Source organism: Lipophrys pholis, assembly GCF_963383615.2.
Source record: "Lipophrys pholis genome assembly, chromosome: 12".
NCBI lineage: Eukaryota > Metazoa > Chordata > Actinopteri > Blenniiformes > Blenniidae > Lipophrys > Lipophrys pholis.
The window spans coordinates 4,002,379-4,022,842 of NC_137641.1; positions in this window are offsets into that span (position 1 = coordinate 4,002,379).

Sequence of the window (20,464 nt, forward strand, 5' to 3'; positions counted from 1 at the left end):
TCTCTCTCTCTCAGACATTCACACACACCTTCACTCACCTTCCAGTGTGGCGGAGGACAGCAGGCAGTGACGCGCCAGCAGGGTGACTGGCGAACCCGGGCCAGGGTAAATGATGGAAAATCTATTTATTTATGTTGTAGGGTTTGTGTTTAAGAAAAACAATGACTTTTTTCAGCGAAAGGTTACGCCCAGTGGGAGGGGCTAAGCGGATAAAACGGGCTGTGCTGGGCCTGATGGGAGAGTTGGACTCTGGTTAGAGGTGGTGGCAAGTATTGATCGGTGGAGCTTCATTGTTGTATCCTGAAGTTGAGGAAGAACTCATATGTATATAACCTGTACAGATTTGTATATAGAGTTTTCTTTGCTTTTGTTTATTTTCACATTTGGGTATTTTTTATTTTATTTTGCACTTTGTAAATAGTATGATTCACGGTTTGGAGAGGCCTGAAAAATAAATTAGAAAAACAACAACAACACAGCTGACGGCTACGCCATCGGTTTTCCCAGTTTGGGAAGGTTGTTGGGTGAACCCCGCGACAAAGAATTATTCCAAAAAGAATAATGAGACCCTCTGCTTCCCTCGTCTCTTTTGTGTTTTTTTTTTTTTTTAATTATACTTTTCTTTTAAAATAAATAATGTCATCCTTATTTGTATCTGTTATAGTTATCTTTATAAGTTCATACCATGGAGCTTAAGATTATACTAATGTATTATTTGTGAGCATCGTCTGTTAAAATTGTTTGTTTTTGTTGTTTGATGTTTGTTTGCTCTGTTTGGATGTTCCCCCATTTGGGCAATAAAGTAGAAAATGAAATAAAATAAAATAAAACTAATTCATTAAAAACAAAAAGAGCATCAATATCAAAACCTGATTGGTTGAAGCAGCAGCGTGACCGACACTTATTTCACGTTGCAGTTGCAGAGGGGCCAGAATGAAAGTTTTTTAGACGTCTTTCTTGGACGTTGTCTGGATGTCTTTTCTGGACATCATATAGACGTCAATATTTGACATCCAGAAGACGTCCTCAGACGAGCCAGAATGACGTTTTTTAGACGTCTTTCTTGGACGTTGTTTTCACGTCTTGTCTGGACGTCTTATGGACGTCAATGAAAATACGTTTCAAAAGAGAAAGGACAGGTCATCAGTCTTCCACAGGACACACACAGACACTTCAATTAGCATTAACATTACATGCAGTTTTTAGGAATGTGGGAGGAAACCAGAGAACCCTGAGGAAACACAAGGAAATTCCACAAACACCTCCAGCTGGATTTGAACCCACAACCTTCTGTCAAGCGAGAGCGCTAAACAGTGCAGCAATGAGAGCATTAACAATGACAATGACAATTGATAATGCTGATAAAACATTGACTCATGTACATAGTTGTATTCACCAGATGAAAAGTTATCAAAGTGGTGAGTTTCTCCTTGGAGACTTAAAAAGTCTGAAGTTTGACTTTATTCTGAGAATATTATATTAAAGTAAAATAAATAAAATCAGGATTTTGACTTTAAAGACGTCATTTACAAAACGTTAATGCATCTTTAATGTGTCCAGAATCATCGTCCGTACATGGAAAATCAAAGAATTGAGAATAATTTTATCACATCTAAAACTAAATGAGTGGAAACGCTGGCGTTAACAGCCATACGGTTCAGCAGAAATCAAGGTCAGATGTTATTAAGTTTGTGGCTGAAGCAGCAGGAAGATTTGTGGGAGTAAAGAATGACTCCCCACAGACACTTCATGCTTCTAAGAGGGTGAGTCAGGAGGGGTCAGTCCAGAAGTCCAGCAGCCGGTCTGACACAGGGGATGAGGAAGGTGAAGACATGGATGATGGTGACTTCATTGATGGTATCCAGGACGTTTCCTTTTTTCATAATGGTCTGAGGAAAGGAGAGGTGGAGGTCTGCACAGCAGAGAAAAGACAGAACATGTGAGAGAAGAGACAGGAGAAGAAGCTCAGAGCAGAGGTGGTGAGGCTCTGAGGTCAAGCGTCCAGAGGGATGGACAGTCCACAGAGAGGTTGAAGAAGTGAGGCAGTGTCAGGGCTGATGTGTGACAGAAGGACAACAGGAAGAGAGGAAGTGAAGCTTTACAAGGACGTCTACAAAATGTGCTTTGGAGTCGGTGCTGCTGCACATCCAAGTCAAAGAATCAACAGAGATTCAACAGTTTAAAATGAACTTACTACCAAAGGTCAAAGAATCTGCTGAGAGCTCAGCACTTACAAGAATCTAAAGATTGTTTTCCATCAATCACTTGATCAATAGATGAGATATTAATCCATCAGTGTGACGATGAACTTGTTTGGCCTTTTGTCAAGAAAAGTGCCAAATTAATTAGAAAGAAAATGAGAGGGACACTGTCATGTCTTTAGGTTAAAGACATTATATGGTCCTGAAGTTTCTAAGGTTGTTAAAAAGTGTGCTATAGTTAAATAGTTAATGTAGTGACACATCTTCATCTTCTCCGTAGAGGATCGTTTTTTGTTGTAGCAGAGTGAGTGTTCCTCTCGCTCTACGATCTTTGCTGTTTTGTCTCTCGGTGAAGGTAAGCTAGCAGTACTACAGAAACGTGGCTGAAACTTCACAGGAACACGCTGTGTCGCTCTTAACACTTGAGCCTAGGGAAATTTTCGTCTTTGTAAGTATCTGTGGGTCATGTATAGTTCAAAATGCATCGGTTGTTGTAGTGACTGTTGTGTTACATGTGTATATCGAATTCAGTGTGTTTTCCATGCATGTATAGACAGTAATTGTTCTTTTTTCTGTATGTTTACAGTAACCACACTTTCACACACTTTCACATATTTACACACACACACACACTAGAAATCACTAAAACAAGAAAAGCAAGCCTTGTGCACAGTGTTTTCTTTGATGGTTCGCTGGCTGTCTAGCAACACACTGTCACGTGTTGTGAGGACAGCATAGACACTTTGGTTTAAAGTAGGGATGTCCCGATCAGATCGCTAGATATCGGATCGGGGCCGATATTACTGATTTGTAAATGATCGGGAATCGGCAAATCCAGCCGATCGCCCCGCCGATCTAATTTAAAAAATATATATATTTTCCCGTCAGCTGCCGTAAAGCGAGCCCCGTTTGCAACCTGCCGTAAACTGAGGTTAGCAGTCTAAAACCATTGAGTGGATAAAATGTCAGCAGTCTGGAGGTATTTTAAGGTTGACAACCAAACCAGTCCAGCGGCCAGTTGGACTATTTGCTTCGCCACAGTCCCGAGAGGTGGAGCCCCACTACTTCGTTTAACACAACTAATTTGATAAGAAATCTAAAAAGTAAACATGCGGCGGAGTACGCTCAGCAAAGACGATCATACGTGGAAAAAAAGATGACGTAATCGCCCCCCTCCTCCCCCCACCGTGGTCCTAAACGTCACCTAACAACCACAACAATCACGGACTTCAAGCTCTGGTCGAGCTGCAGAAGCTAGAAGCAGGCGGAGCGGGGCCATAGACCGAGATATATATATATATATATATATTATATATATATAGAGAGAGAGAGAGAGAACAAAAGAAACCCAGAAAACGTTCAGATGTGCATGGCTATACATTGCATTTGACAATTATTATTGTATAATTGTACTACTACAGTATTATTATTGTTTATTATTATTATAGTTTTTATTATTGTATTATAGATACTGGATTCTTCGATCATTATTGATATTATTATTATAACCATTACTACGGCTGAGTATAGCCGGTAACCTATTTGCCCACGATAACAGTATTATCACAATACAGCGATTCTACTCAGTATATCTCTGGAAATTTCATCCACGATACTTTAAGACGTCTGTCTATCTGAAGAAATTCACAATTTATTGACTGAACCCATTTCAGAGGAATTATACAACATTGTCAATCAATTTCACATGAATAACAGCCCAGTACAACACATTAACACAGTAAACAAAGTGTGCACTGTACATTAACACACTAAACAAAGTGTGTACTGCACATTAACACACTAAACAAAGTGTATACTGCACATCAACACACTAAACAAAGTGCATACTGCACATTAACACACAGTAAACAAAGTGTGTACTGCACATTAATACACAGTAAACAAAGTGTGTACTGCACACTAACACACTAAACAAAGTGTGTACTGCACACTAAACACACTAAACAAAGTGTATACTGCACATCAACACACACTAAACAAAGTGTGTACTGCAAAATAACACACACGAAACAAAGTGTGTACTGCACATTAACACACTAAACAAAGTGTGTACTGCACATTAATACACTAAACAAAGTGTATACTGCACATCAATGCACACAAACAAAGTGTGTACTGCACAATAACACACACTAAACAAAGTGTGTACTGCACATTAACACTCACTAAACAAAGTGTGTACTGCACATTAACACACTAAACAAAGTGTATACTGCACATTAACACACTAAACAAAGTGTGTACTGCACATTAACACACACTAAACAAAGTGTGTACTGCACATTAACACAAACAAAGTGTGTACTGCACATTAACACTCACTAAACAAAGTGTGTACTGCACATTAACACACTAAACAAAGTGTGTACTGCACATTAACACACAAACAAAGTGTGTACTGCACATTAACACACACTAAACAAAGTGTGTACTGCACATTAACACTCACTAAACAAAGTGTGTACTGCACATTAACACACAAACAAAGTGTGTACTGCACATTAACACACACTAAACAAAGTAGCTACATGTATGACGTTTTTAAAAAATCAAACAGTTTGGAAATCAGTTTAAAATTCAACTTATAATTCTACTTAGAGATTTAGGAAACCTCTTTCCATCGTCGATGTTCATTCACCCCTGCCGCCACCACCACCGGTTCAAGATGGCGGTGCTGTTGACGTGTCCCTCCCCAGTCTATGGTTTTCTCGATTAGGAAGTGTTTTTTGGATTGGGAAGTGTTTTCTGTAGTTTGCAGCGTTTTGCACTTCCAGGCCACCGTAGTAATCAGTTACTTTTTACTCTGATATCTGATCACAGCGATCTGTAATAAAGTCACAATTGATTTTAATCAGACCAAAACGTACATCATGTGTGTTCAGTACCAGTGTTGATGGTAACATGTCACGAATTGCGTTAAGAATCGGAACCAACAAACATCACCACTAAACCTTAACATTGCATCAACAACACATCTGCAGAGATGTTACAACTTAATTTAATCAATCAATCAAATAAAGATTATTTGTCCCTGGGGGGGAATTACGTAAAAGGTTGCATAGAAAAAGCAGCGCAAATAAATAAATAGATGAATAGATAAATAGTTCAACAACAGACTACAACTACGTCACCGGGTAAATAAATACCAGTAGTTAAACACTGATAATCTTTAGTCTTCTTTAGGATTATATGATGCATTAGCAATTCTGAGTCGTGGAAGTTCAATAAATGTTGTACTTTTTTCATTCAGCTCACAGTATTGATGTAAATCATTAAATAATAAACGTACCAAAGGATCTGGACAGGCGGTGCAGTGGTAAAGCCTTGTAAATAGTGTCAGTGAGCATTCAGGATCTCTCATCAATCTTTGATTTCTCAGGTGAACTCATAAGGAATCGAAAGATCAAAGGATGTCTCACACAAACAAACATGTCACAAAGGGTAATGACTTTGATACAAAGAGTTTTGTCTTTTATGATTTATTTATTTGTTTATTTATGAACATGTGCAAAAATAACAAACAAGAGAAACAAACAGACTTATTGTAGCACACAATAACATGTTAGCTCATCCACAAACCACAGATTAGCATGGTAGCTTGTTTATGTAGCACATGATAGCAGGTTAGCTCATAAACAAGGACTTTCCTGGTATTGTGTAATCCTGGTGTGAATGAAGCAACAGTGTTCTGACCACCTGCAGTTAGTGATGTCATCACAGTGGGTGAGAGGACGGATTTTATCCACATATTTTGGAAAAAAAACTCAGAATCCACAGTTTTCGGGCAAATATTTTCATAAAATTATCATTTCTTGAGAGGAAAATGTGTTGTCTTTCAGTCTGTGTGGGTTTGGAAGCAGACAGACGTAAACTTTAGACACTAGGAGGCGCAGTTTGATGCAGAGACATGATTTTGCTCCATCTGACTCATTTATAAATGTCTCTTGAAATCGCTGGAACCAAAAAAATGACAGCATTGTTCTCTCTCGTCAAAAAGGTATTTTTTTATGATATTTTCCCCACATGCGTTACAACGTCTTGCTCGGCAGGTTCTTGTCGTGCTTCTGATCTGCTCGTTTTGTTTATCACAGTCATAGTTTAGCCACAGTGGCCACTTGTTCAGAGTGATCTGTCAAGGCTGTTTTTGAAGAGACATTTTGGTTTTCCCATGTATTTGAATGAGAGGAGGAGGAGGAGGGAGGAGGAGGAGGGAGGAGGAGGAGGAGGGAGGTGGAGGAGGGAGGAGGAGGAGGAGGGATGAGGAGGAGGGAGGAGGAGGAGGAGGAGGAGGAGGAGGAGGAGGGAGGAGGAGGGATGAGGAGGAGGAGGTGGAGGAGGGAGGAGGAGGGATGAGGAGGAGGAGGAGGAGGGAGGAGGTGGAGGAGGGAGGAGGAGGGATGAGGAGGAGGAGGGATGAGGAGGGAGGAGGGAGGAGGAGGAGGAGGGAGGTGGAGGAGGGAGGAGGAGGGATGAGGAGGAGGAGGGATGAGGAGGAGGGAGGAGGTGGAGGAGGGAGGAGGAGAAGGAGGAGGGAGGAGGAGGAGGAGGAGGAGGAGGAGGGAGGAGGCGGGAATCGGTGTTCGGAACTTTGACAGCTAATAAACATGAAACTGCTCGACGAATGACAAAGTTGAACTGAATTATTGAGCAGGAGAGTCTCCTCTGTCGTTTAATAGTGTTTTGGAGCCGATATGATATTCGCCCTCAGAGGAGATACACTCTTAAAAATGTTGGGTTAAAAATAACCCAACCTGGGTTATTTTTTAACCCAACACTGGTTAACTATTGGACAGAACACATGCTGGGTTATTTTGACCCAACAAGTTGGGTTGGCCTCTTTAAACCAACAGTTGGGTTGTTTATATAACCCAACCATAGGCTCAATTTGACTATACGGTTGGGTTCTTTCTACTCAATCAGTTGGGTTGTTTATATAACCCAACCATAGGCTCATTTCTAGTTATTAATATTCTATTGTAATTATATAATATTGTTGTCTATTTATTGATTAAATATACTCTGACACAAAAAATTAAGAATAAATATTTATTACAATTCAAAATTCACCAAATACAAAATATTTAAATTAACAAACTTTATTAAAAAACAGGGAACAGTGATTTACACAAACTTTTAGATACTAAACATATGAACAATTTTGCAAAAAAAAATTCTGAACAATTATTTATCACAATTTACAGAACACAAAAATATTTTAATGAACAAAATTCCTGTAATTGTAATTTTAAAAAAAACAGGGAACAATGACAATCTTTTCAGAACAACAGTATCTACAAACAATTGTAGGACGATATCTACAGACGAAACGGTGTCCTGGCCTAACTGGAGGCCAGTGATAGAAGCTGGCTCCTGAGGAAGCCAACTGCTGGTGAAACGGTTCCCTCCAGTTCAAACACCACGCTTTGGAGGAATTGCCATGTTGGCGTGCACTCTTTTGGGTAGTGCAAGTCAAAAACATAAAAACTTTTAAAACAAATATCCACTGCTGCAAGGGCTGTTTCGGCCTCAATTGTCCTCCCCGAGATCACAGAAAATGCCTGCGAGTAGTGCGTCCCGCTCTCCAGCAGGAGGACATGGGGGCATCATCTCGTCGTTTTTGCCTGCTCGAGGTATTCCACCATGTTGGTTCCGACCTATGATGAGAAATAAAATAGATAAGGTAAGTATCGCTACTTGGGCAAAGCAAGTATCATTAGCTCACAACTCAAGCTCTTTCAACCCATTCCTACCAAACTTTGTTGAACCCCCTTCCTTTAGTTACATCTAAAGTCTTCTGGGGTGTGCCTCCAGCTTTGCAAATCTACACACTGCATTTTTGTCTGTTCACAAAGACAAATATTTTTCATTGGGGTTTTCAGTGATCGACAAACACAAGGTAACACACATTTGAGTAGTGGAACAAAAATGATACATCATACTCAGTCCTCTAATACAGAGGGGGCTAAATACTTTGAACCACATTTCACTGCAGTTACAGCTAAAAGTATTCTGAGGTGTGTCTCTACCAGCTTTGCACATCTACACACTGCATTTTTTGTCCATTCTTCTTTGCACAACAGCTCCAGTTGTCAGATTGGAGAGCATCTGTGAACAGCAGTTTTCAAATCTTGCCAAAGATCCTCAGTAGGATTCAGGCTTCATATTTAGCTCCATCCATCCTCCCATCAACTCTGAGCCGCTTCCCTGTCCCTGCTGAAGAAAAGCCCCCCGCAACACGATGCTGCCACCATGAACCTGGACACATCATCCACCGTGTGAAACATGGTGGTGGCAGTTCACAGATGTTTTGTTTTGCTAAGAAGAATGGACAAAAAATGCAGTGTGTAGATGTGCAAAGCTGGTAGAGACACACCCCTGAATATGTTTAGCAGTAACTGCAGTGAAAGGTGATTCAACAAAGTATTTTAGCCCCCTCTGTATCAGAGGACTGAGTATCATATCATTTTTGTTTCACTTCTCAAATGTGTGTTACCTTGTGTTTGTCGATCACTGAAAACCCCAATAAAAAGTATTTAAGTTTGTGGTTGCTACATGACAAGGGGCGTATAAGTTCAAGGAGTATGAATACTTTCCCACTTGAACCCACTTCTCAAACAGCTTCGGGGCAGCCTCACCATGAAGGATAGCAAAGTCCTGCGCAATCTAAAAGATGGAGACAAATTGAGAAACAAGGTCATTTAAATAATATGTCATTATATTACAATAGTATGTCAATTTATTTATAATAGTAGTGGCTACCAAGTTAGTACCAATAAAATAATGTGACATTGAAACAACTTCAATTGACTTACCACTAAAGATGTCAATGAGCCCGGGAAGCTGCCACTCAATGAATTTGGATCTCACAAAATCCTCCATGAGGTGGGAGAAGCAAACTGCAAAACCAACACAAAGAATTAAAATTAAACAAACGTATCATAAATAACTCATTCAGTAACGTTAAATCAGAGGCCTTTTCACTGTCGTAACAATTAACTTCTCTACGGTTTTAAACTACTTTTAGACTTGAGCAAATTAGAAAGTTACCGGTTCCGCCTCGGCAAACTCAAGCTGGCTAATACGGCGCGGACTGGCTAGCTACGTTGTTATATATGGAAGCCAAATTGATGAAAAACCTCACGTTGTCCTCCTAACTTTAAAACAAATATACTCGAGTTACTTCGAAACTGCTACGTAGCGCCCAGGCTAACATGCTAACTTGCTACGTTTAATGAAATGGAGTTTGTGCATGCTAATAACATTAGCTAACAGCTTGCTGACTTACCAATAGATGGTAACGTTGCTCATTGGGGCGTCATTAACTCACATCTAAACCTTATTCCCTAAAGCCCTGGCCGCAAAGGCTTCCATGTATCTATGTAGCTCACAATCACTGCTACACACGCTCATATTACGTTGAACCATTCGTATGACCAACATACACGGTTACTACAATAAGCTTTATATACATATTATTCATATAAATTAAACAATGTGGTGAAACAATAGTGCACACGTAACAAACCTTGATTTGTAAAGAGCTGAGTCTCAGTATGTCTTGGTGTAGCGAGATTTTTCCGATCCAGCATCCGGGCACTGCTCGCAACTGGTGGTCGAATGAGTGGGTGTAACCTGGGAGGAACGTTACTGTTGGTCGCGCATGCGCGATCGTCAACCCAACATGTTGGGTAGTCCGAAATAACCCAACACAGTATAATGGAAATTACAACCCAACAGCTAATAACCCAACTACCAATGACAATAACCCAGCAAATTGGGTTCTTAGATTACCCAACTTAATGAAAACAACCCAATTAAACTACCCAACAGTCTTAACTCAGCTGTTGGGTTGAAAAATAACCCAACATTTCTTAGAGTGTATTCAGTCAGTTGAAATAAATCTAAATGAATTATTTTACTTGAACTGAAAGATGTTTACCTGTATTAAGATATTTACATAAACAACTGTGTAGTGATGGGAATTTGTTGTTATACGGTTGGTGTTGTTATATTGTTATATTATTTAGGAACAAAACCTTTCTCAGTTCTGCAGTGATACTTTTGTGCAGATTTCATTTACCCTGCATATATTGAGTGAGTTCATAACAAGTCATTTTTATTTGCCCACAAACTTTTTCCTGCATTTTATTATGGTCAGAACCAACTAATACAAGAAAAAACCCAAAGAACATGAAAAAAGCTTTCTTTTTATTTTCATTCAGATTTGCATATTGATAATGATTCGCTTCATAAATAATGACACATTGTTCTCCACCTACATTAAAGTAGATGAGCTGCTTATCTTAGTAAAAAGTATCTGCAATACTGGCCTCCACTTCAAACACTCCTTTCCCATCCTCCTACTCCCCATGTCTCCAAAGCTGCTTCTTCATACTGAAACCTACTGGATTTAGGGGGAACTGCAGGTCAGTATTTCTATTGCATCCTTCCATCCATCGGCATCCATCACAAAATCCATTAATACCAGACATGTTGATCGTTTTCTCCTCGACTTATAATTATAATCATTCAGTAACCTGTATTTTTCTATAAAATAATCCAGACTGGATTATTTTTAGTTTACACATATTTTTTCAAGTTTTTTTTTTTTTTCAAACTGACGAAACAAATTCAAAGGTCTAGAATTTCAGATTATGTTTTTGTCTCCATTTTTATATTTTGGTACCACTTTGGCTATGTTCATCCTGTCAGGAAAAATACCTGTTAAACTTATCTGTTGCAAATATAAGTAATTGCTTCAGTACACAATCTATTCCATTTTTTACAAAAGACATATCATCTGTAGACCGTAGTGAGACAGCTTAGTTTTACACTTCATTATCAAGCAGGGACCTTTTGTCAGCCTCTGTGCAGTTCAACACAAATGGAAACCAAACTGATTGAAATCTTCTCATTTTGGTGACGAACCAGAAACTAAATGATTTCCTGAAGCGTCTCAACAGGGTTTAAATCAGCAAGTTGACTTCAAACTGGATGATACCTTGTGATTTTGGGCTCAAGCTGGACTTCCTGAACCAGATCTGTTGTAGCTCCATTCCCATCTCCACCTGTCCACATGTCCAAGTGTCCTTGAGCAAGACACTGAACCCCAAACTGCTCCCAGTGGATGGACTGAGTGCCTTGCATGGTCGCCGCCTCCATTGGTGTGTGAATGAATGGGTGAATGTGATCAACAGTGTAAAGCACTTTGGGGACTGCTAAAGGCCTCTGCATACTCCCATAAGAACAAGAAGAAAAGTTCAGAGGTGACGTCAGCCAGCTGCTGAACAAAATGCTTGTTCAGCAGGAGAGTTCATACTCGAGAAGAAGCTGTGGAACGTCCAGGCCACGCCCCCTCACTTCTGGAAAACGTTTTAACTTTTCAACTGCAGCTTATTTCTCACTTCAAATGTTTTCAGAAATACATTTCTCTGAACTGTTTCAGTAATAAAAGAGAAAGTTTGTGTCCAGGACGTGATGTTGGTCTGGTTTTAACTGCAGGAACTGACCGTCCTGAGTGATGCGTTCAGGTGCATCATGTAACTCCGACAATGCTATGTGTTACATGCTAATGATTTTTGGGGTTCACACAGTAGCGAGGCTACATGCTAAACATGATTAAAATATGACTGATACAGTCATTAGTAAGCTGGAACGTACATGAGCAGCACACAGCAGAGTGGCACCAAGAGACTTCAGCCCAGACGGTTGGTACTGCTGAACAAAATGTCTCTGGCCAGAAGGAGCTGGCTGAAGAACATGACATCATTTTCTTCTTGATCTTATGGAGGATGTATCGGCCTTTATGTGGCGGAAACGCGTTATATAAGTGAAATCCATTCACACATCTTCCATAGATGATTATTTTCTTTGTGAGTTTTCATGTGGTGCCGCAGTGAACTACGATCACTGAAACTTTTCCCACATGTTTCACGAGAATATGGCTTATCACCTGTGAGAGTTCTCTTCTGCCCCAACAAACCATCCTGTCCGGTGTAACTTTTAACAAAGATTTCACCACTTTTCTTCTCATCATTGAGAGTTGTTAAATTCTGACATAATTTACGTTTTTTCTGAACAATATTTCCACATGTTTCCTCTCAAAGAAGCTTTTCACATTCAGCCTGCTTCTCTGACACAGGAAACTTGTCCACACAATCACTCTGAAACATGCTTCTTCTTTTCATCTCTGCATTTCTAGTTGATTCTGAGTCAACATGTTTTTTCACATCGTGGACTTCAGAGTCATGAGAGAGGAACTGCTCAGTGTCTGGTACTTCTTCTGGTTCACTCAGGGAACTTTGCTCCTCAATAGAAGGAACCCTAAAGGAATCACCTTCAAAATTCAGTATAAGCTGCTCTCCCTCGTGGCTGGTACCGAGTTCCTGGTGCTCCTCAATCTGTGGACTTTCTGGTCCTTTCAATAAAAAGGGATTCATAGCAGTGAGTTCAATATAGAGAAACTAGAGGCCAAACTGCAGCTTCAGGATTTTGTGATGCATTAAAGTACCAAACAAACCCAACAAAAACCTTCATATAATCATATTGAAAAGGGAAATTTGTTGCACTTATATTCAAACTCACCTTAGAACGTCGGTGGTTGCTGCCTCCTCCTCCTCCGCCTTTGGCACCTCCACCTCCTCCCACCTTGCCTCTTCGGCATCTTCGGCCTCTTCGGCCAGCACCTTTCTGCGCTCGTCTTGCATATGGGTCGCTCCAGAAGACAAAGAGAATTCACCTTAAAACCTAGAAGCCAAGACGACAAGTCAAGTGTAGAACCGCTTTTCACAGTTTCAGCTGCTTCAGAGCTCTTGACATGCAATGTGACCAACTGATGCTTTTCCTCAAATAGACTTCAAGCTTCTGTTGCGTTTCTGGTGTCCGATTACACGACAACGGCGCTCGAAGCCACTGAAAACACAACTTTTTGAAGATGGCTTCCAAGGTTGAAGATTTCATAAACACTTGGACTCCATTGCCGCGTACAAGGGGGGAAACCATACTTATCTGTGAATGTGTGTCGTTTCATTAGAAAAATAATAGCAGCCACTAACGGCCCAACATGAATCTTGAATGAAGTAAAGGAACGTCATTTTCAGGACGATGTCGTGTAAATGTGAAACTTTTCTGGAACAAAAACGTGAAAACGCAGAGTTTTCACTTGTTATCACACTTGTCATGTAAACGGGGCTTTGTTCTGTGTTAAAGGGAGGAGTATGAGATTGTTTTCTAGTGAGTTCTTAGCATCTGATCCAGAAAAACATCTACAGAAAAGCATATATTTATCCTTTCTTGAGCTCAGGGTTAATTTCTCATTTAAATCGACAACTTTTGGTTTGCTCAGCCGTTTGTTAAAGGAAAATAAGTTATACATGTCTTCAGTCAGCAAGTAAGCAAAGAAAACCTTGGTAGAAAGGTTCTCCTTTTGGAAATCTTGGAAAAATTGGAAAAATCTTTGAATCAAAAAGTGAAGCAAAAAAATGTTTGTAATAACCTGTGATGAAACTTGTAAGAGATGGTGAGGTGTAAAGGAATTCTAATTGATCTCGTTATCATGGGGCAGAGCAATGACACAAACACAAATGAGTTCAAACAAGATGAAATTGTTGTTAGTCAAATCACAAACGACAGCAACTGTTCATATACAAGAAGGATAATCAGGGTTTTTGGAAGTATAAAAATGATTTATGGACAACTAAAACAATCGTAGTTGTGTAGATGTTTACACTGCAATAAAGTGAGACCTTAAGGCTGAAGATACCTCAGGGGTTTAATCATTAGGTGACCTATTGAGAGACAAAAGACACTTTTCTTTGAACAGTAACCATGGTGACTTGGCTGGTTGCCATTTATGAAGTACATCCTGGACTCAAAGAAACCAAAGGCAAAATACTAAATATCAGGATCTTTTTAAATTGAGGCTGTATTCAAAGACTTTGTCACAAAGTCAAAGTTTCTCTGAACATGCCATCAGACATCTGATGTCTTGAAGAAAAGTCAATGTAATTATATCTCCAGTTTCCTCGTCCTTTTCTTGAAACTGGGAACTGTTCCAATAACACACATTTCCCACGTCATGTCGTTACACAACATTTAGCTCAATAGTATGAACGACACACCAAAATAATACAACCTCTTTGTACAAAGTATTAAGTGACAAATTCAATGGAGATTGTTTTTGATGAATAAAGTGATTTCAAAGAAAAAGTCTTAATTCCTTCCAAATCTAACACAATTACAGTCATTCAAATGCACCATTTCTATAAAAAAACCTAAAGAACAATAACTGTATTGTGACAAATGAGTTCAAATCACACTTTCATTAGAGATGAGGGGCTTTATTTTACAAGAACAATAACTAGTCAGTGATGTTCTACTTTCTTCTGTTCAAACCAACAGCTGCACCTCTTGCACCACCAGCTGCCAAGAGGTTAAACCAGATCCTCATTGAATACTTTCATACATAGTTTAAAGAAGGCTTTTAACCTCATACCAGGAAGTAGAGTATTGAATTGAAATCACAACGGAATCTTCAACCACTTGCTGTTTCCGCTGGAAGTTTTGAGAGCTGTTACTCATGATGGCATCTCCATTAGGCCATCAATGAGCCTGGAACGCTGTCCAGGACGGTCTCTCTGGGCCCTGTCAGACCTGGGGCTTGAATATGCGAAACAAAATGAAAAACATTCATCCTCAAGAACAAAACACAGAGATTTCTAATGAATTCAAGTTCGCTGCTTTGATTTGCAAAGGATAAGCTGAGGAATAATGAAACCTTACACTTTCATATACATTCTCTTGGTTTGACCAATTATTTGGACGAATGTACTCAAAATCGGTTTTGCATTTTTGGCTCTTAATAATTAAAAATTTCAACTGAATCGTCCTCTTCTTTGACAATTCCTTTTTCCTGTTTGCAAGGTTTCAGCTGCTATTTGGCAGCGATTTATTTTTCTCCACGTTCCCTGAGGTGGAAGTGTGGTTCTGAATTCCTAAGCCTGTAGTCACAGTCGGGAATTAAAACATTGGGCTTCTCTAACATAGGCATTCAGCACTCATGAGATTTAAAATAAAATCTTAGCACTAAGGTAATCTACAAATGGAGGAAAAAATAAGAAGGGTTGTTAAATACATCATTTCCCCCAAAATAATGGAAATGGTGCTGGTTCCAATAAAGCCCAAGATTAAACACGAAAACAGATTTTCTCTTATTGGCCTCAGCCTTTTGTTTCTTCTCATTAACAAACTGAGCATCTGATCACCAAACACCATTTTCTATTGTGACTGTCAAGCATGGAGCACATTAGGTGACATAATGAGATCACAGAGTCCTGGACACAATGTTACTTACCTCTTCGAGTCATGATATCGGTGCTGCTGACTTCTGTTCTCACAGTGAAGTCAATCAATACGTTGAGTCCAAGCAGGGAGAACTTTTCTTGTGCTTCAATAGACAAAATATCCTCCTCTCGCTAGCTTGGTTTTGCAAACGCATGTGGCAATAACAAAGGTATTTTTGAGTTATATCGCACTCAGAGATCAAAGGAGAGCAAAGGAGAGTAAAGGAGTGAACATTTGATCAAAGGAGATCAAAGGAGAGGCTCTTTACTCAATGTTTGACCTACCTCAAATGTATTAGGGACGTGTTGAAAAACCATAATCTACGAAAGAACTCTGTCTTGTGTCTTTTCTGTCAATAGACTACAAGTGCCATTAACCCCGATCACGAGACTTCGCACCTCTTGAGCCACCTCTCTTAAGACTGCACAACAAAGAAAATGGAGTCTCCGTTTGGCCATCCCGCAGTCTCAACATCATCCCAGAAGCCTTCCTCAGCTTTAGCATCGAATGGAACTCAGTATCTGCCTGCATCACCAGCACCCAGCCCGCCCTCCTCCAGGCCCTGTCAGCCTAATCACCTGCTCAGGCAGATCATCCAACGCTCTCTCACACACATCCTGTTTGAAAGGTGAGAATAACACAGCCTGTTACCTTTTGATTATCTCCATAGCGTAATTTAAGGTGTTTCTTCCAAAAAGATATTGGCATACACACAATAGAATTTTACAATCTAATCATAATATGCAACAGGAGATGAGATGCATTTGAAATTCATGACCCTCAATTCCAGTCACCAGTCAAATTTAAGTTACAATTTCATTATATGTATGATTATCGGAGTATCCTGACCCACATTTGCAAAAACATTTGACTTTCACCATCATTTATTTTACAATAGTCACATGAAACTCTTGGCAGTTAAATGTGAGCGGCAGTCAAAGGTTGAGTGTTGATGTCACTATTTGTTCACTAACTCTTTTCATTTAAGGGTGTGTGAGTGTGAGGATTTAAAGATGTTAGAGAGTGAAGCTGCCAAACTTGTCGCAAGCATTGAAACGGAGATGTTGGACATTTTTCGAAACACGACAACAAATACACCAACAAGTACAGAACTATACTGTTCAACATCAGGGACCAAAGAAATGAGGTCAGTTGATCGAACCCCTTTCAGTTTTAGAATCTCCACTCTACAGTTGACCAGGACTCATGATATGGAAGATGAGTTTTGTCCTCTATTCCCATAAATCTTGGGCTGGTTAGGGATTCCCATTGTAGCATTGATGCAAGAATTCATGACTGAGCAAGATCATGACACTGGCTGGTTCTTTGCCCAGTCATGAAAGGTCTAGATCATTAAATATATTGTTTTGCATACTAAATATTAGTACAGTACTATAAACTCAATCGAAAACACGATCATGACTTTATCTTTGGTGTATCGTTCAGAAAAAGTTATCAAAATGAAAGAGGATGAATATACAGACAATTTGGCAACTCACAAAAAGACCAGGATGTTGTGATGTGCCTCAAACTAGGAGATTATTCTATATATACATTTCATCCATCTTCTTTACATGCTGCCTTCAGTTTGTCAAAATTAGACTAAAATATCAACCAAAAAACAGATTTTTATTTCCTGCATGTCAACCTCTCTTCTGTTTATCAGACGTTTTGAATTGATGCCAGTTGATTTCATATGATCTCAGTTCTGCAGAGTTTGACTTTATCTTGAAATATTCTCTTCTGTCTGATGTTAACACTGACTACAAGGTGTGTGGAGTGGCTTCAGGTTATCAACTGAGGTTTGACTGCTCTATTTTGTATCCTGGTCTAAATGAGCTGTACCTGTTGCTTGCAGTGTCAATAATCTGACAAGTTACATCACGGCCAAGTCTATACTTTAAATGTCCTGACAGAATCTCTGCATCAAGATCAGGAGTGAATTTAGTGGCTAAAACACTCACCAATTTCATCCCAATCACTTTGATATTTCCATGCACATCAAATAAAATCTCACCACCAAGTATTTACATGTTGAAACACCACCGCCTCTGGTGAAGAAACATCTGATCTCAATAAATAAATTCATTAGTTCAGTTTATGTTAGGGATTTCTAGAGTGTGTGTGTGTGTGTGTGTGTGTGTGTGTGTGTGTGTGTGTGTGTGTGTGTGTGTGTGTGTGTGTGTGTGTGTGTGTGTGTGTGTGTGTGTGTGTGTGTGTGTGTGTGTGTGTGTGTGTGTGTGTGTGTGTGTGTGTGTGTGTGTGTGTGTGTGTGTGTGTTCAGTGAAGTGTATCAGTGTGCAGCAGTCAGTTTCTGTTCAGTCTGACTGAGGGAGGTTTTTGTACGACGGTTTTTCACTGTGTGAACACACTCTGACTGTTGATAACATGACGACTCTGACAGTAATAAACTGCAGCATCTTCATCTTGAACTCCACTGATGGTCAGAGTGAAGTCAGAGTTTGATCCACTGCTTGTAAAACGATCTGGAGTCCCTGATGCTCGAGTGTTGGTCCAGTAAAAGAGCAATTTAGGAGGTTGTCCATCTCTCTGTTGGTACCAGGCTAAATAGTGATCACCACTACGATCAACATAAACATCCTGACTGGTCCTACATGTGATGGTGACGGAGGCTCCCAGAGCAGAGCTGACTGCTGCAGACTGAGTCACTGTGACCTGGCCTCTGGACTCTGAGGAAACACAGACAGAAACATCAAGCAGCCTCATGGTTTTGTGGGCTTCATATCAGAGGGACGGATGTTGACAGAGGAGAGGAGTTTGATTCTCTGGACTTTACCTGTGAAGCAGCAGCAGAGGAGAGTCCAGATGAGGACGCAGATCACACTCATGTTTCTGATGAGGAGGATTTTTCTGTCTTCTGTTGTCATGAAGGACGGCTGTCAGTCATCCAGTCTTCAACTGTCAGGACTATAAACTCTCCCAGAGCACTGGAGCATGGTGCTGCTGATGCAAAGTGGCTCTATGGAAATGTTCTGACTGACTCCAACAGGGACCTGGATCACTTTCATCTCTCACTTTCACTCTGGATTCAAACTTTCATGAGTTATTAAGGAATTAAACTAAATAATTAAAGATACGTCTGTAGTTTTCAAATTTTATTTTCTAATTTTGCTGTTAAATCCCTTCAGGAATAAATTCCAATAGACATAATAGAAAAAATAGAAAATGATCTTTAAAACAATCTCTATAAATATATGTATTTCAAGTAGACATTGCAGATGAAAGAACTGTTCTCTTGTGTTCCGTTAGGATCAGGTGGTAAAAGTTGTTTTGGTGAGTTTGTTGGTTTCAGAATCAGAGAGTGGCGTCTCTCTACAGTCAGAGGTTTTTGTACAGCGGCTCAATGAGTTTGTATCACTGTGGTACACGTTCGGTGGAGGAACCAGACTGGATGTTGGAAGTAAGTTTATTCTCCTTTTAATTCTTTCAACTAAATAATTCAAATTCATACATTAAACCTTGTTTTGAATGATTTGAGATTAGAAAGATGTTTTTTTTCTTAATAATTATTGTAGTGATCAAGTTTTAATCTCCATTGATTTCATGTAGTTTAGCTCAGCTCTGTTTCACTTTAATTTGATCACAGAGAAAAGTTATTAGTTTTAAATTTACACCGGATTAAAATCTCATTAGGATTAAATGACAAAACCAAAGCTATTGTCAGTCTTTAAATGTGCTCAGTTAGAGCCTGATGGCTGTGGAACACACTGTTTTAACTCTACCAGTCTCATGTTGAAGCTGTTTTTACACTGACCTGTGTATTTAGGGACATTTCTGGTGCACTGGTCTGTCTTTGGGCTGAGTTTTAGTTGACATGTCCACTGTTTGAAATGTGTTTGTGTTGGAATGTGTGCAGGTTTTATTCTTCTTGTTTTATTGAGTGTCTCTTCATCACAGCTGGATTTATTCTTGGTTCTATAGAATGTTTCCCAATTCTGTTTCTCTTCTTACTTTAAAATGCATCATTAATATTGTTATTTTACAGTAAAATAGAAATACTGATGATAAATGTTGTAAAATTATGAAAACCTCTTGATATAATTTAAACAGTTTTTTTTCACATTTTGCTCTAAATAATTGAAAATATTAATTTAGATTTGAAGTTCATGTTAAAGTTTCCAGTCTTGAGTTGTAAAGTGTAAACTTTCTGATCACGTTGATGCAAATGAAGAGTAAACGTTGAGACATCAGCTTGTGTTCCTTCCTGTGTAGTTTGAGGTATTTCAGGTCAAAGTGTTGGATGATTCTCTCTGTGCTGATGTGCATGAGAGGCTTCTTAAAGGGAAGTGAAACAATGTGTGAGTGAGTGACTGCTGGAGCAGAAAAAGCCTCTGACAGCAACTTCTTCCAGGACCAAATCAGCTGTCTCCCACTAAAGCTGTCCAGGTGTGTGCTGGTTGATTGACAGCTGGGTGCTCCCTGTCCTCTAATTTGATTGGTGTCTCCTAGGTGATACCCGCCCCACCCTGACGGTGCTGCCCCCCTCCAGAGAGGAGCTGCAGCAGGGGAAGGCCACGCTCATGTGCCTGGCCAACGAGGGCTTCCCCTCAGACTGGAGTCTGAGCTGGAAGGTGGAGGACAGCAGCAGCAGCAGCAGCAGCAGCTGGGAGGAGAGCAGGAGCCCCGGGGTGCTGCAGAAGGACGGCCTCTACAGCTGGAGCAGCACCCTGAGGCTCCCTGCAGACCAGTGGAGGAAGGTGGGCTCTGTGACCTGTGAGGCCACCCGGGGCTCCCAGACTCCCCTCAGAGAGACACTGAGGAGAGACCAGTGTTCCCAGTCCTGACCGGACTCACTGGGACTCTCACACTGCTTTTACTCTCACACTGATCTCACCTCTGTCATTCATCCTCTTTCACTTTCTTCTATCATCAAAGCAAAC